The sequence below is a fragment of the Leptonychotes weddellii genome, chromosome 4 (genome assembly GCF_054177405.1).
Source record: "Leptonychotes weddellii isolate Sample4059 chromosome 4, ASM5417740v2, whole genome shotgun sequence".
In the NCBI taxonomy this organism is placed as follows: Eukaryota; Metazoa; Chordata; class Mammalia; order Carnivora; family Phocidae; genus Leptonychotes; species Leptonychotes weddellii.
In genome coordinates, this window is record NC_138372.1 from 71374368 (window position 1) to 71390159 (window position 15792).

General features: G+C 41.6%; 1 long non-coding RNA gene and 1 pseudogene across 3 annotated transcripts in view; one reads left to right on the top strand and one right to left on the bottom strand.

Annotated features, from left to right (window-relative positions):
- The window catches only part of LOC145721317 (uncharacterized), a 71065-nt gene extending 56037 nt beyond the window's left edge, over window positions 1-15028 (bottom strand). The window contains exons 1-5 of one of the 3 annotated variants that reach the window (XR_014144988.1): window positions 14490-14992; window positions 13730-13852; window positions 12098-12144; window positions 11751-11950; window positions 8520-8634 (exon numbers count right to left, since the gene is read on the bottom strand). This is a non-coding gene — a long non-coding RNA (uncharacterized LOC145721317). Of the gene's footprint in view, window positions 1-8519; window positions 8635-11750; window positions 11951-12097; window positions 12145-13729; window positions 13853-14489 lie in introns of all 3 variants that reach the window. The other 2 variants (XR_014144987.1, XR_014144989.1) reach the window with 2 other exon arrangements.
- Window positions 683-1224, top strand: LOC115937958 (cilia- and flagella-associated protein 276 pseudogene; annotated as a pseudogene).
- Window positions 15029-15792: the final 764 nt, after the last annotated feature.

Consider the following 15792-nt stretch of genomic DNA (forward strand, 5'->3'; position numbering starts at 1 on the left):
AATTGTAACTTTATTCTACTGGCAAGCATTAGTAAAAGAAATGAGTAAAGTATTACATTTAAGTAACCAAAATTATAATACACTTAGAGATCTGTTTAATAAGAAAGACACAGGCTTAAATGAAATAAATGTATTAGAATATATACAACAAGATCTTGATAATGGAAAGTTACACTATGTTCTTGGGGAAGAAGACCCTCCTAGTTTAAAAAGTCAGCTTCCTCAGACTAATATGTACATTGAATTAGTTCCAATTAGAATCTAAACAATAATTTTAATGAAATTTCATAATTATCTTTAAATTCACATGAAGAATGACTGAAAATAACAAAGAAACACATAAAAAGAATAGTTAGTCTTGCCGTATAGAACATATTATAAAGTCAAACAGAAATGGAAAACTGGTAAAACAAAATAGAAAATCCATAATCGACAGCCATATTTATGAATTATCCCCATGGAAGAAAGTAAAATGGACTCTAATCTTATATATTACACATAAAAAAATCCAAATGGATAAAAATATGGAGAGCAAAACAGTGAAAAAAAATATTGCAAGAAAACTTTGAAGACTATACTATAAACTGAGGATAGGGGAGTTCTTCCTGACAAAGACTGGAAAGTTGGAGGCTCTAAAAAAGATGAAAGACCCTCAGACCAGCGTCTCACTCTGCACTTTACCATGCCTTTCACCAGAGACCCTTTCCAGCACCCTACATTGGATAATGATTCCTACTTGGGAAAACTCTGGGCTTCCAAGAAACTGTCATATTAAGAGCCCAACTCACCTTGCTCAGCAACAGGAACCCTGGAGTCAGCTCAGATCAACTCCCACAATCACCTTCATGAGGCAGGAGGTTTATTTTTTTGATCCTGAGATACCAAAGGATGACATGGATTTCTGCTTAGCAGCCTTGTACAACCACTACACAGGGACATTCAAGAACAAAAGTGAGATAGATACTCTTACACTAGGAGACCACCCAGAAAACCCATGGAATCATCAAGACTCAATACCCTGAAGTATTGTTACCCTTTACTCTGCTACCTTCCATCACTTTCTGAGCTAACATCAGACACTGGATCAACCCTAAGAAGGAGTCTATCCACAGCATCTGGGGATCCATAGTGTCCCCTCACAATGAGGCCACCAATGGAGGCTACTCCTGAAAGAATGATGGTGGCTTCTTTTCTCTACCTAGTGTTGACAGGTCCCTGGACTAATTAATCATAGTGGAACATCCTGCCACCTACCTGAATTAAATAGATTTGTGACAGATGGAAAAAAATATGAAAGGTGTATTTGACTATAAACTTTACAACTTTTGTACCACTAAGGCCACAGAGAAAATATATGGGAAAATACTTGTAATATAAATTTTAAAAGTTAATTTCTATTAAGAAGTAGGTGAATATGATCCAAAGAGTATATTAAAATGACCCCAAAGATCATGTGTGTATGTGTATGTGTATGCAAAGATTTTGTTGGGGCTCCAAAGGGTCCTCCATGTATAGCACCCCTCTTTCTTGTCCAAGATCCTGAAAAAGTTGGAAGAGTAAAGAGTAAATATGGGAGCCAAAATACCCTATTTTTAATGATAGAGGCTAAGTTCCCTAGCCTGTATTCCCACCAGACTGTCACCCCTTTAAGCCTCTCTATTAAGTTCTAGGTTGCTCACAGCCAGGCCGCATATCTACATCCTTTTTCATTCTGTTTCTAGAAAAGAAGGTGGCTCTTCTGGTAACTCTTAAGGCATCTAGCTTCTCCTTGGTTCACTGTTTCTTTCTTTTTTTTTTTTTAAGATTTTTTATTTATTTATTTGACAGAGAGAGACACAGCGAGAGAGGGAACACAAGCAGGGGGAGTGGGAGAGGGAGAAACAGGCTTCCAAGCAGGGAGCCCAATGCGGGGCTCGATCCCAGGACCCTGAGATTATGACCTGAGCCGAAGGCAGAGGCTTAACAACTGAGCCACGCAGGCACCCCGGTTCACTGTTTCTGAGTATACTCTTACATACCTGAACTGATCATAGTTAATAAGTAGAATGAGACATGACAATTGGCTTAACAATCAGACCCTTGCCTGGAGCTGGAGGGAAGGGTGTCAGTAATACCAACTAGGAGGCTAACTATGGGGGAGAATGGATTTCCCGAATGGGAAGTCCAAGAACTTCCTGCAAAAAAAGAGGGAAAATGGAAGTGAAGAGTTAACCAGCAAATGTCCCCTACCCAGCCTTGGGTACAGAGTCAGGCAACAGGCAAGCTGAGACCTGAAGAATGAAAAGGAATTGGCAGGGGAAAGGAGAGATGGAAGGCATTCCAGGCAGAGCAAATAGCATGTATAAAGCTCTGGGGATAAGAGATACAGGACACAGGCAGGAACTGCTAGTATTTCAGTGTGCCTAAGCACAGACCTGGCATCCCTGCCCTCAAAGACCAAACAAAACCTAGGTAATATCAGTAAACTTTTGTGGACTAAAGGACTAGCAACCCATGAGTCAGCCTCAGCCCTGGACACAGCTCCTTACTCCAACAGTCCCTTAGCCCCCCACCCCTGTTCTGCAGTGCCCTCCCCAATCTCAAGGAACCCACAACTGCCAAAAAGCACCCAAAGCTTAGACATAAAGGGCTGGGCCCCAGGCTGCTAGGCCTCCAGAGATGACTCTGCCCCATAGGTGTACTCTGGCTACCAGATCCTGAAGACATAGCAACTAGAGCTGATGGAGGGCTGGGGAGGGACTAGGAGAAGACTAAGGGCAATCACAGCTGCCTGAGGGAAATCTGGAGAAAGCTGACTGAGTGAGACTTCCCAAAGCCTTTGCTGGCCTCTTCCAGAAGCCTGAGAAACTAACTCCCTCCAGCATAAACTCTGGAGACTTAGCACCCCTTTCAAGACATATGGAAGTGAAAAGGCCCACAGTATCTGAAGATTTGGATGTTGGGTTTGTCACTCACCATCTCCCTAGAGGCTGAAGGCCTTTAGGAGTCTCTGTTCAGAAGCTCCCAGACTCCAAGTACTCATGAAGGGTCTAGGGAAATGGCCAGTGTTAACCATACCATACCCACCTGATCACCAATGTGCACAGAGCTTGGACTTTGAACTCACACAGAACTGGATTTGAACCTTGGCCCTGCTACTCACTGTGTGACCATGGGCAAGATACTTTATATCCTGATCCTCAACTTTCTTATTTGCATAATGGGGTTGGTAGTGTTGAGATTAGATACAATAACATATATGATGTGCTAGATGTGAATATTCTTCATAAGTTTTAGTTCCTTCCCTTGAGGCCACCAGGCTCCTTTCCCCGCTCTTGGATCCTTTCTCCTGTTGTTCAGACCCTATCTTGTCTCCTATTCTTGCTGCGAACAGACTGTCGAGAAGCTTCATAGTCCTGTCTGCTTAGAATAACTGCCTCCCAACCCAAGGCACTTGCACTTGAGGAGACTCAAGCAGTCATAAGTCACAATCACTCGGTCATGTGAACTGAACACTGTGCCTGGTTTTATGCCAAGTATGGGGCAATACCATGGAAAATAAGGCACAGACTCTTCCTCAAGAAGCTCTGCTCCAGTGGGAGAAAGCAGCACAGAAGAGCTTATAATAATACAGCACAATAACTTAGAAGTAAAAGGGGACATACCCACTGAGTCTGGGGGCATCATGGAGGTGGTGACAGATTAGATAAGTCTTAAAAGGATGAGTAGGTGTCAGCCGGAGGAAGGAAGGTGAGGAAAGAGCAGAGGGGAAAGCATTAGCAAATTAAGGAAAGCACATAGAGCCTTGACTGTGCAAAGAAATGGGCAGTTCTGGGCTTCTGGAAAATAAAGTGGCCTATAGGAGATGCCCAGTTATGTTTGGATAAGCATAGAAAAGAGTCTGATGGGATATACACCAAACTGTTTACCTACATTGAGGTTGGAAATATGGGAGATGGGAGTCTTTCAGGTTTTACTTTATTTTTTTTTAAGATTTTTAATTTATTTTATTTGAAAGAGAGAGAGCACGAGCTGGGGGGAGTGGCAGAGGAAGAGGGAAAACAGACTCCCCACTGAGCAGGGAGCCTGATGCGGGACTTGATCCCAGGGTCCTGGGATCAAGACCTGAGCTGAAGGCAGAGGCTTAACTAACTGAGCCACCCAGGCACCCCCAAGTTTTACTTTATATCCCACTACATTGTTTCAAATTGTTACTAGTGTGTATAAATTTTATAATTTAAATATATCCTTTTTAAAAAATGTAAAAACAGTTAATTTTGGCTACAATGCATAGAACAACTTAGAATGGGGCAAGTCTAAAGCAGAAAGACCAGTTATAAGGCTACTGCAGGTGGTGAAATCCTAAACCAGAGAAGTGGCTATGGGGATGGGGAGAAGGAGAAGTCAAGGGTGTCAAGACTAGAATTGTGTAGGCGGTGGTACCTTTACCGAGACAAAGTCCATGAGAGAAAACAGATACTAAGAGGTCAAGGAATTGAGGAACTCAAAAGTCACCTTGACATGTCCAACAAGATCTCTGGGTTTCCTGGGATCCTAGGTGGAAGGGATAGGCAATGGAGCCTTCATCCTGTTTATGGCTGTATCTGAGCCAACATTTACCCTTTGCTTTCTAGTCTCAGTGGTGTAGGACCCCAATCTTGTCACTACAGTCTCAGCCTGGCCTAGTACATCCCGAGCTCTAGAAAGTCTCCTCAAATGGAAAGGGCCAGTACAAGCAAACACCTGGGCATCCTGGGAAAGGCACTTGTCCTGGTGCAACCCTAATTCTCTCTTTGACCCTGAGGAAGCCACACTCCTCAGTGGGCCTCAGTTTTCCCATTAGTAATTTAGAGGGCCAGAGGGAATCATTTTTAAGGCCCCCTTCCAACTCTCATATTCCATGATCCAGTAAACCACATGAACAGACTCCTACTTAGCTTTTTCTGAGCAGGGAACATTTAAAAATCTGGTTTTCTGATGTAAAAAGCTTGCTCAGAGATCATAGGTTCTGTGTTAATTAGCCATGGGTAAGAAAGCATTAAGGCCTACAGTTAGCTAGATTTCAAACACAATGACGAAAGGATATCACACTGAATAGATGTTTGACTTCAGAGAAAGCCCTATTCTTTAAGCCCTTCTTTGGTGCCACTATACAAACCCAGCTTCAAATCCCCACTTAGGAGCTGTGTGACCTTGGGCAAGTTATCTAGTCTCTCTGTGTACTGGTTTTCTCTGACATTAAATAGGGATAATAATAGTACCTACTTCATAAAACTGAGATGATTAAATGAGTTAATATTTATAAAACACATACAACAGCACCTGGCACATAAGAAACATAACACACATGATTGTTAAATAAAATAATAATAATACACATAGTCACAATTCCTGCCCTCCAGGAGCTTAGAGCCTAGAAAAAGGCCACTGTCACCCAGCACAAGGAGAGAAGCATGAACACAGCAGCCTAGAGGAGGGTCAGTCTACTTGGCCAGGCCAGAGGGCAAAGAGGCATAAGAGTAGGAGTGGCATTGTCATGGAGATTCCCAAAAGAGGTGAATCTTGAAAGAGAAGTAAAGCTTTATCAGGTGAGGAAAAGGAGAAGGAATTTCCAAGCACAGAGCACCAAATGATCAAAGGCATAGAAAATGCAAGTAGTTCAGAATGACTGAAGCATAAAGTACATGTAGGGATGGGGAGAGGAGGAAGCAGTCAGGGAAGAGTGGGGAGATGTGAGATGGAGAGGCCAGCGGACCCCAATTCAGGTCAGATCTGTACTGAGATCTGTGTAGCATTGGCATGAACTCAACAGTTGAAAATCTGAGGTAAGCTGAGAATAAGGAAAAGATCATGCAGAACAAAAGGGACCAGGAAAGGCCTGAAAATGTGTTACCAGAGAAGTAGAAGAACTCGAGTAAAATAGAAGGAAAAAACATTTTTGAAAGGAAAAGATAGAAAGTGACAGTTGTTGCAAAGAGAATAGGCAGGATGGGGTCTGAGAAGACTTGTGATAAGTAACTGATGTTGACCTTGACCTCTGACAGAGCAGCTTCAGTGATTGTGGACAAGCGAGGATTGCTTAGAATTCAGTAACCTGGAATTAAAAGTTGAAGTGATGGCACTTGGCTACTCTTATAAAAATGTTTATATTTTACAATAAAATATGTATCTAAATACTTAAAATATGCACTCAGGAACTTCTCTGCAGAAATTTGTACTAAAGAAATAATCAGGACTATGTGCAGAGATTTATTTACAAAGGTTATACTCTTATGTTCATTAGAGCAAATAATTGGAAATAATCCTATGATGTGATTTAAAATGGCTACATAAATAAAAGTGCATCCATCAATGAAAATTTAAGATTTATTTTATTTTAGGGGTGCCTGGGTGGCTCAGTCGTTAAGCATCTGCCTTTGGCTCAGGTCATGATCCCAGGGTCCTGGGATCGAGCCCTGCGGCAGGCTCCCTGCTCCACGGGAAGCCTGCTTCTCCCTCTCCCACTCCCCCTGCTTGTGTTCCCTCTCTCGCTGTCTCTCTGTCAAATAAACAAAATAAAACCTTTTTTAAAAAAAGATTTATTTTATTTTAGAGAGAGAGAACAGGGGGAAAGAGCAAAGGGAGAGGGAGGGGGAATCTTCAGCAGACTCCGCACTGAGAGCTGAGCCCAACACGGAGCTCGATATCACGACTCTGAGATCATGACCTGAGCCGAAACCAAGAGTCCGATGTTTAACTGCGCCACCCAGGAGCTCCCATACAATGGAAATTTTAATGCAATGATTAGAAAAATACTGACACAGGGAAAGTGTCAAGTTACAAAAGAGAACATCCAGAATGCCCTCTAAGTCTAAGTAGATCTCAAAAGTCTTAGAAATAAGATTGGAAGGATATAAACCAAAATGTTAACATTGGTGGTTACCTCTACAAGTGTGATTATGGGTGTCTGAAACATGTTTGATTTTTTGTACTTCCCAATTTTCTACTACATTATTTTTGTAATGAGAAAAAAATATTAAGAGCTTAACAGTACTGAAAAAGGAACATGATTCACTTCAAGAGAAATATGGTTGGCTTTCTTATGGGTTGAGGAAGACTTGAGCTTGTTTGTGTGTGAAGGGAAAAGAAGAGGAAAGATTGAAGCTAGGAGAGAGGGAGTAAATGAAAGAGCCAGGCTCTGAGAGATAAAGGGGATCCTGGGCATGAGGTGAAGATGGCAGAGGACCAAAAGGCAGTGGGAAAGAGACTTGATCGCGGAAGCACGATCACCTGCCACTCAGTGTGTGGAGAGCAGGGAGATTAAAGGGATGGAGGAGAGTGGAAAAGGTTTACAACAGCTGCTGGAGGGTATTAGGAAGTCAATTAGCAATAAGTGAAGGGACTGTAGAGCGGCTCCAAGGGAGGGCCCAGCTGCCACTGAGGAGCAGGACTTGATCCCACTGCCAGTTAACATATTAGCTGCAGCCAAAGAGAAAATGTACGGCCTGGATCTAACCAATGAATGTCTAAATAATATCCAGAAAATATGACCCAGAATAACTGCAACACTAAGGACTATATTAATGTATTAACTAATTTAAGCCCTGCTTTTCTAGTTTGGTCTCAGGCAGCTGTATATCTTCACTGTCCTCATTATTTTTAAAACTGCTTGTGTTGGCTAAGCTTGTAATGTGTTAGTGTGAAGCAGAAGCACTGTGCCTTCCACCTTATTTTTCTTTTTTTTTTTAAAGATTTTATTTATTCATTTGAGAGAGAGAATGGGAGACAGAGCATGAGAGGGGGGAGGGTCAGAGGGAGAAGCAGACTCCCTGCTGAGCAGGGAGCCCGATGCGGGACTCGATCCGGGGACTCCAGGATCATGACCTGAGCCGAAGGCAGTCGCTTAACCAACTGAGCCACCCAGGTGCCCCCACCTTATTTTTCTACCAAAAAAAAAAAAAAAGATAAATAAAGGAGGTGGGAAAAGGTAGTGAAATGAAGAAAGATTTAGGGAAATGACACTTTATCAGTCAAAATGATGAGTGTTAAAACATCACTAATCTGGGCGCCTAGGTGGCTCAGTTGGTTAAGCGACTGCCTTCGGCTCAGGTCATGATCCTGGAGTCCCTGGATCGAGTCCCGCATCGGGCTCCCTGCTTGGCAGGGAGTCTGCTTCTCCCTCTGACCCTCCTCCCTCTCATGCTCTCTGTCTCTCATTCTCTCTGTCTCAAATAAATAAATAAAATCTTTAAAAAAAAAAAAAAACACCACTAATCTATTGGCGCACAATACATAGCCAGCTGTTTCCAGGGCTGTTGTGCTTGTTCATTCCCTAGATGAGTGTCTACAGAAGTCTTCCTAGCATCTGATAATAAACAAGTCTCTTTACTTCAGCCTTGCAGGTAGGTAACTAGAATGTATTCCTGTATCATAAATCAGTGGTATCAGACTTTCCTATCTGACCAGTATAATCATTATAATTTACCTTGAAGGGGAAGTATCAGGAAATTCAAGATTGTTAGAACAAAGCAGAATCCTCATCTAATATAGTTTGTGCTTACTGGAATCACTTCCTGGACTGAGGGAAAGCAGCTACCATCTGTTAGGCATCTACTATGTGCGTATTCTTTGCGAGGCCCTCTATTTTCACTCTCTCGTTTAATCCTCCCGATAGTTCTGCAAGGAAGATATAATTTTCGTCATTTTACAGACAACAAAAGAAGCTCAGAGATGGTAAAACAGTGAAAATGATAGCACCGACCTCATAAGACTATTTTGAGTATTAAATGAGATAATAAATGTGAAGCATTTAAGAGCAGCACAGAGTACTTTCCTCATAAACATTAACCACAATAATGGCTATTAGCCATAATAATATTCCAGGATTTATGCTATCATTTGACAAAATAAGGTGGGTCTTCTTATCACTATTCCCATTTCACAACAAATGAAATAGGTTTAGCCAAGGTTACAGCAAGATCACTATAGGCAATATATCAACTATCACTTTCACTAGGCTCTGCTAGGCCACCATGCTTCTGCACTAGATTCACGTTCATTATATCTTCCCTTCGTTCCCAGTCAAATAACTTTACAATCCCTTGAGGGTACAAACCAATGAGAGTGAGGACAACCCAGAGGAGCAGCCTGGGCTCCAAAAGGAGTAAGTCTGGAATCAAAAAAGCACTAAAACATAAAAACACAGAGAAAGGAAAGTCTTTTCAACAAATGGTGCTGGGAAAACTGGATATCCACATGCAAAAGATTGAAATTGAACTCTTATCTTACACCATACACAAAAATTCACTCAAAATGGATCAAAGACCTAAATGTGAAACCTAAAAATTCTTAGAAGAAAATATAGGGAAAAGTTTCATGACCATAGATTTGGCAATGATTTCTTGGATATGACACCAAAAGCTCAAACAACAAAAGAAAAAATAAATTAGACTTCTTCAAAATGAAAAACTTTTGTGCATCAAAGGACACTACTGATAGAAAGAAAAGGCACTTTTCTCTACAAAATGGAAGAAAATATTTGCAAATCACATACCTGATAGGGACTGATATTGGGAACATATAAAACCTCTTACAACTTAATACCAAAAAACCCAGTCAAAAAGTGGGCAAAGGACTTGAATAGCTATTTCTCCAAAGAACATAAACAATGTCCAAGAGGCTTGAGAAAAGGTGCTAAACATCACTAATCACTAGGGAAATGCAAATCAAAACCACAATGACATACCACTTCACACCCATTAGGATAAAGATTATTTTTTGCAAATGGTAAATAACAAATGTTGTCAAGGATGCAGAGAAATCAGAACCTTTATGCACTGCAAATAGGAATTTAAAATGGTGCTGCTGCTGTGGAAAATAGTATGGTAGTCCTCAAGGCATTAAGCATAGGATTAGCATATGAACCAGCAATTCCACTTCTAGGTATATATCCAAAAGAACTGAAATCAGGAACAGATATTTGTACACTATGTTCATAACCATTATTCACAATAGCCAAAAGGTAGAAATTATCCAAATGTCCATCAATGAATAAATAAACAAAATGTGTTTGTTTGTAGTACTCTGTGCTGCTCTTAAATGCTTCACATTTATTATCTCATTTAATACTCAACAACTTACAATGGACTATTATTCAGCCCTTAAACAAGGAAATTCTTAAACATGCTACCATGTGAGTGAACCTTAAAAATATAATGCTAAGTGAAATAAGCCAAAAACAAAAGCATTAATATTGTATGGTTTCACTTACATGAGGTAACTAGAGTAGCAAAATCCAGAGATAGAAAGGAGAATAGTGAAAAAAAAAAAAGTAGAATAGTGATTACCAGGAGCTGGGGGAGAGAATAATGGGGGAGTTATTGTTGATTGAAACTGAGTTCAGTTTGGGATGATGAAAAATTTCTGGAAATGGATAGTCATGATAGGTGCACAATAATGTGAATGTACTTAATGCCACTGAATTGTACACTTAAATATGTTTAAAATAATATATTTTATATTATATATATTTTATCACAAAAAATCTACTAAAAAAGTACTGCACCTAAAAAAAAGATGGGAAAGAAATAAATTTAAAGGTTCACAGTGGTTATCTTTAGGGTGTAGGATTATAGGTTCTTTGTTTCCTTCTTTACATTTTATTATTTTCCATATTTTCTTCAATAACCTTTTGAATGAGAAAAAAATTGTTGTTGTTTTTTTTAAGATTCCGTTTATTTATTTAAGAGAGTGAGTGAGCAATAGAGAGAGCACAAGCCAGGGAGGAGAGGCAGAGAGAGAAGCAGACTCCCCACTAAGCAGGGAGCCCAACTCAGGGCTTGACCCCAGGACCCTCGGACCATGACCTGAGCCGAAGGTAGATGCCCAACCGACTGAGCCACCCAGGCACCCCATGTTTATTTCTTTAAACTGCTGTATTACCACTGGGATAACAATGGAGATGATATGCCATCAAGCACCAATTTTAATACCATACACTGAAAATAGTTAAAAGGTACTCTATCAACCTAAACAAGGAGGTAAACTGAGGCAAGTTCAAATTACCAGAAATTTGAGTGTATTTGGGAATTGCAAAGGGAACTGCAATTTGGGAAACATGCTGTATCAGGCTACAGGTGAGTCCTTCAAGGATTTGGGGCAGGCTGTACTTATGAGTAAGGAGTGCAAAGAGGGGTAAGGCCTGCCAGGGAGAGATTCTTGGTGGATGTACTTTGGTCAGGAGAGAAGCCTTGATCTTCTGTAAATCAGGCATTTACAAGAAATCAGTCTCTCAGTTAAATTCCATTCTTCTGAGGGAGCATGCATGAGGGTCTCCAATTCGTATCCTCCAGTTCAATTTTACATTGAAATCCTCTCACAACTTCATTAATTTATTATTTATTTAGCCATTTCCTTATTGGTGCACATCTAAATTGCCTACAATTTTTGTGCAATTACAAAAATGAAATAAAATCCCTTGAATATTTATCCTGGTAAGCTCCTGTAACAATTTCTAAAGGAAAAATACCTAAAAGTGAAATTGCTGGATCGTGTCATACAATTTTAATTTATGCTACTTAACCATACTTTCTAACCCATGTGGGCCAAGCTAAATCTTTCTCAGAACAAGGTATAAACACATAGGATGGGGATTTTACTTTCAATAGACACAAAACTGAAAGAGGGAACTTTGTGTTTTTTCAGGAAGCCCACATAACTGGAAGTGAGTGGGTCAGGAATGTTTGGTGGAGACAGGATAGATTGCGAGATTTTACTCTGTGTTCTTCACTCACCTTTTTATCTTCTTATTTAGACAACAGAAAACCATTTTGGATAACTGTCTTGTTATATAGCTTGTTCCAACAAATAGAAGGAAGACATTCCAATAGAAGAGGTTGCCCAGCAACAGAACCAGGATCTCCTGAGATAGCTTTCCGTCCTTTGAATTGTTCAAGCTCGGGTGAAATGGTCCACAAGAGAAGCCACACAGTGTCTAGTTAAAAAAGCACAGACCCTGGAGTCAGGATGCCTGGATTTGAATCCTGGTTCTGATACCTAACTGCGAGATTTTGGGCAAGTTAATTAGCCCTCTGTGCCTCAATTTCTTCATTAGTAAAATAACAATAATAACAGTACATACCTTACAGATTGTTATGCATCACTTGTTCTCTCCAGTTTTAAAAATATCTTTCAAAAGAAACACAGAGGAAGTTAGCTTTCTAAGATTATATGCCTTGTAGCAGTTTAAAAAATCCCCACAGAAGTTAAATCCAAGATGAGTCTGGGAGAGGGAAGAAGACCTAAGGATAAGACATTGATCAAGAATTTTGGCTCCCAATCCCCCAGCTCTAGGAGCAGCATCATAACAAGGAAACTAATAAAACACAGGAATCAGAGAGAATATTATGAGAGTACTTTTAGGAAATTCTAAAGTACTTTTAGGAAAGTACTTTTGTGAAAGTACTTTTAGGAAATTCTCTGGAGAGAAGTAGAAAGGCATGCATTATATCCCACCTGATGGCAATCAGGCACTGGGGTTTTAGTTCTAAATCTGACACTGTGCCGCCTTGGCCAACTGACTTCACCTATTTGAGCCTCATTTTCCTTAAAACTAAATCATCTCTCTGCACTTTACTCTCATCAGCTCTCAAGATCTTTGACTCTACCAATCAGTACTCAAGTTGAAGAGATTTGATGGTCTGGGCCCTCACACTGAGACAAATGAAAGTCTGTAGAATGCAAAATCCCTCCATCAAGAAGGCAAATCAAGAGAACCCTAGAGGACTGGGATGTGGAACTGGGTGCTCATTGAGGACTCTGTTTTCTAGAGAACAATTTGGCTTAGCTGCCTCTTTCAAAGTCCTAGAACCACAGACTGCCAGAACTGGAAAGTACCCAGTCTCACCCTCTCATTCTGCAATTAAGAAGAGGCTCAGAAAAGCTAAGTTCACTGGCCAAGGTCATCCAGCAGGACATGACAGAGCCAGGACTACACATCAACCCTTTTGATAGATCAGAGTTTTTCCCACTACCCCTCCTTTCTGGAAATCTGGGAGCTCAGGGCCTAGCACAGGGCAAGTGATCACGTACACTTGGTTTGTACTTGAACAGCATCCTGGACACAAGCAGGACTGAGGGTAAGCAAAGGAGACACTAGTGCCAGGTGCAAAATTAAAGAAGAGGGGGTCAAAAAAACTCAGTATTCAAAACAGTATTTTAATGCACTATTTAAAAATAAAAAATTGAGGGGCACCTGGGTGGCTCAGTCGTTAAGCGACTGCCTTCGGCTCAGGTCATGATCCCAGGGTCCTGGGATCGAGCCCTGAGTCGGGCTCCCTGCTCAGCGGCAAGCCTACTTCTCCCTCTGCCTGCCGCTCCCCCTACTTGTGCTCTCTCTCCCTCTCTGTCAAAAAAATAAATAAAATTTTAAAAAAATAAATAAAGATAAAAAACTGAACAAAATACAAAATATAAAAACTTCAAAATAAAGAGAATCTGGACCTGCATTTGTACAACCCTGCCTCACCCATCTTGCTCTAATCCTGGCCCTGGTTCCAATAAAATTTTTTTTACAAAAAAAGATTGACAAGTCACAGCCATAGTTTGCAGATTTTATCCTTTAAAATACTGCACTAAAACTTTATCTTGATTTCTGAACTTTTTGATGCCCCCTTAAATTTTGTGCCCAAGGCAAATGCCTGACTTTTTTCACCCTAGTCCTGCCTGGGCAAGACAAGGAATGTCGGGTGCAGGTCACCAGGGCATGATGTACCTAAAATCCACGGTTTCCTAATCTTGGGTCCGTGGCTCCCCCCATAGGAGTCTGCAGATGGGTTCTGGGGATCCATGAATCTCCTCTGGTCATAGGCAAAATACTGTGTTCACATATCTTTTCCTGGGAAAACAAAGGGTCTTTAATTTTCATAGTCTCAAAAGGACTCCAAAAAGGTTAAAAACCCTGCCACAGAATAAGGCAAAACCACCCCACCTGCCATTTTCCTGTGTCTTCATCCCTCTTTATTATTCTTCCTGCATAAAATATGCATGCATAAGAAAAACACTAATATATTCATTCTCACAGAAGTGCAAAGGACATAAGACAAAAGCCCTGGGCAGTTTATTCATTGTAGCTCAAAAACTTTGGGCCAATGTTAAGAGTCTCTTGGGGCACCTGGGTGGCTCAGTCAGTTAAGCGTCTGCTCAGGTCATGATCTTGGGGTGCTGAACCCCCATGAGGCTCCCTGCTCAGTGGGGAGTCGGCTTCTCCCTCTACCCCTCCCCCTTCATGCTCGGCACTTTCTAATTAAAAAAAAAAAAGACTCTATTAAGGACGCAACTGAAGTAATAGGTACAGGCTTCAGCGGGACATCTTCCGCCCCAATCACACGTCTAGGCGACTTCCTTAACCCTTCCCTGGTGTTTCTCGTCCACAACCAACACCTTTTGACAAGTCAGTCGTGAAGAGAGGGAAAGACAGCACCTGCTAAAAATGAAAGGATCTGGCTAAGGAAGCAGCTCAGCAATCCCACAACCTGACTTTACCAAGGCTTCGCCTCGAAGACAACCAGGCCTCAGAGAGGGTCAGACACCAAGGGCGCAAGACCGCACGACCGGAAGCGCGGAGGCGGGACCCGCGCAGGGGCTCACGCGCAGGGGGCAGGTCACGTCACCGCAAGACCGGAAGCGCGGAGGCGGGACCCGTGCAGGGGCTCACGCGGAGGGGGCAGGTCACGTCACCGAAGTGCCAGGCGGGCCCTGATTGAAGGTTGATAAGTGGCTCCTTGTTTCCCGCTACCACTGTTGCTGCAATCAAAGTGGCAAATATTTACCTTGGAATCTGACTGACTGAAAATATTTGGTTGGAGCCAGATGCGTCGCGTGTCTGTCCCTGAAATATTAGCTAAAGGAGTGATTTAGGAAAATAAAATGGTGGGTGGGGTGCCTGCCTGGCTAAACTATTTACTTTCCTCCAGCTCCCGCACAGCGTGTGGAGCTTCTGACAATCCCGTAGGGAATGTGAACAGCTGGGAAGCAGGCCAGACTAGGAGAGAGAGAGAGGGTCTGTTTTGCATTGGGCGGATAGTTTAACACAAATCAGAGATGTGGAAATAGACATCTTTCTTAAAGGCTCTTGGAAATGTTCTCAAAACAGTTTACCCAGGAGTAGTAAACTGTGAAGTGGTTTTGTTACATCTTTAGTTCTAGAGTACATCTAAAATAAGGGTACTAGTTACTTGGGAACCGACAACTCCTTTCAGAAATGCTGCCGCTGTCTGAGCCACTTGTCAGTCCTGAGGTGTGGGCGAGACAATTCATACAGCCTAAGGTTGAGCAAGATGCTTACTATGCGCCTGGCACTGTGGTCAGCATTATTGGCCCGTTGTCTAGGAATTCTCACAACCAGAGCACACCCAGGATGAGTTATCATTAGCTAGCTCTATTTTCCAGACGAGAATCAGCTTCAAAAACATTGAATGACTTATCCAAGATCTCCCGACTCATGAGTGGCAGAGCTGGGATTGGAACCCAGACAGTCTGACCCTCTGCTCTTTGCCTCCCCTTGAGAGCGCCAGTGATTGTGAAGTGCATCTCTGGTCTGTAATTCTACAGATGAAGGGAATGAGATTCATGTTGCTGACTGGGGAGGTTTTATGTGTCTGTGGCCAAAGGTGACCTCTTAGGTTGATCCTCTTTGCTATCTCATGCGATACTAGGAAATGCTGCTTGTGAGGAAAGTAGAACTAAAAATAAATGTAACCAAAATAAACTTCTATTAAAAAAAAAAACTTTAAAAAAAGAAGTCGATATTTTATCTCTTTTTCAAATGGAAAGAGA